Source organism: Micrasema longulum, unplaced genomic scaffold, assembly GCF_059751315.1.
Source record: "Micrasema longulum isolate JH-2025_06_02 unplaced genomic scaffold, ASM5975131v1 h1tg000024l, whole genome shotgun sequence".
Taxonomy (NCBI): domain Eukaryota; kingdom Metazoa; phylum Arthropoda; class Insecta; order Trichoptera; family Brachycentridae; genus Micrasema; species Micrasema longulum.
Genome location: NW_028277232.1, coordinates 261,339 through 263,823, shown reverse-complemented (window position 1 = coordinate 263,823; position 2,485 = coordinate 261,339).

The following is a 2,485-nucleotide window of genomic DNA, read 5'->3' as shown; positions in this document are numbered from 1 at the left end:
CCGAGAAAGATATTAAAAGGAGGGTGAGTGCCGGGAACAGGGTGAACGGTGCACTAAAATCTACTTTGGCAAACAAATGTTTATCGCAGGAGGCTAAACTAGCAGTTCACAACGGAGTTCTAGTTCCAACTCTAATGTATGGGAGCGAAGTATGGAATTGGAAAAATAATGATGAAAGTAGGTTGAATGCTGTCGAAATGCGATCCCTTAGGCGAATGTGTGGTAAAACGATGTATGATAGGTGCACAAATGTCGAGATCCGTGAAGTGTGTAAGGCTGAGACATGCATTATTGACAGAATCAAGAAAGGGGTGCTGCGTTGGTTTGGACATGTAGAGCGAATGGACAGCAAAAGAACAGCTAAAAGGATCTACGATGCAAATGTTGATGGATGCAGAAAACGAGGAAAACCGAGAAAGACATGACACGATCAAGTCCGTCAAATACTTGAAGATGGACATGTCAAAAGTAGGAATAATCGACGTACGTGCATGAGAAGATGTATGAATGTAGAGGAAGCGAGGTCTGTATGCCAAGATAGAGTGTTATGGCGTTCTATTCTCTCTGCCTATCCCTACGTCGTGATGGTTTGTTTGTTTATAACAATGGAAAGCTCAATAACGGACGAGGTTTTTTCCCCTTAAGCTGCCAGATATTGGGTCTTTTACTTTAGTTACATCGGATTGGGTAAACAAAATATCTTTTACCTTATTGTAACTTTTAGGAGCCATAAAGCTAAAAGATTTCAGTCCAAAAGAAGTATTCACCCGCGCCGCAGAACAATCTGTTTCTGTAATATTTTATATTTTTTAGAAGTCAAAACACATTGGCAACACGTTGCTCATTTGCGGTATAAAATTGTAAATTCAATTTATAAATTATAATAAATTTACGTTTAATTTGAAATAATAATAAAGAAATATAAACTGTTCACAGTATATTTTTTAATGTTTTCAAATGACTTTAGTTAAAATTAAACATTTAATAATGTGATGTACTTTGTAACAAAAAAAACTGAACGTAGCTCTAAACGCTTTTTATAGATAATTTTGGAAGATGTTATAAACTTAAAATATTCGTATCAAAATACTTGGAACGATATTATTATTCTAATCCAGTATCATAAATATTGTTAAAACTAATATTAGGAAATAATAATATTAATTAAAGTTGGCTCGAAATGAAGATAAAAGTAGTTTATTGAAGTGGCCGGGCAAGATATAAAATAAACTAGAATTAAAAGTCGATAACATTTATGATGAGGTCGTAGATTTTTTTCCAAATCGATTGAAAATAGAATTTAGCAATCATTAAAACGATTAACGCGTGCCTAGATTCTCACAAAGCAGTCTGAAAAATGACAGCAAAATTGGTTGTTGAGAAACAAACAAGTTAGGCGATATTTTGTTTTAACCTTTAGTGATTCAAGAGATCTTTTCTCGTTATTATGATAGGAACATTCTGGAACGCGAAGTTGGGCAATGCAAAAAGGAGACAGACTCAGTTGAAGATCGCCATGTTCATAATTTCCTGCAGCTGCCTGAGACTGATGGCTTGATGGCTCGTGACCTTTGCTATTCTAGAATGTGGATATATAATGCATGACAGATGCCCGAGGGAAAGTTGATACCTTCTAGAGTGGCCATTTATGATTCAAAATATGTATAATTATTAATCGGGCACTTGCTATATAATTGATTATCTTATCATCACCCCAAGGGCAAGCATCTTCATCACGCACTGCACAATCCTGGTAGAATGCATGTCGGCATTTTTATAAAAATATATACAAAAACGTACTGAAATTTTTGTTTATTTAAATAAAACAAAATTAGCCAACGTGTTTTTATCTATTCTGACGCTTAATACCTATTTAATACGACCATTATTTAGTATTACTGCCATGATCCCCCAATTTAAGCATAATGTGGACAGATTGTATAAACTGTAATAATGAAAACAATACATATAACTTTGAATTAAATTGTTTTTACTAACCCAGATTTGTGTTTACATTAATATCGATGGCATTACAATATACGTTTACCATAATTTTAAAACTGAAAACTCTTACAAAATTTCGTTTAGTGTGCACTTTATGCATCAATATTAATTTTATTTCATTTTTCCTTTCTACAATAAGAAATGTATTAAAACTGAAAAATTATTGTGTATTTGATACTTGTTTAATTTTTAGTCAAATTAGTGCGAAAGTATTTTAATCTCTTAAAATCACTATTAAGTACAGCCCCAACACCTATAAATAAATATAATAAAAACAAGGAAACGTTTGTTTCGGAAAAATAATTTATTTACAACTATTAAGTGTGAAAATGAGCGGAAAATTGGAAGAACCTTTTTTGATCGACCACATTAGAATCCGCCTTCATCTGCTGCTATTTTACTAAGCTAAGGTATACTAGATTAAAACACCAATATGTTATCTAAAAATTGTTTTAATATAACCAAACGAATATTTTTGTAA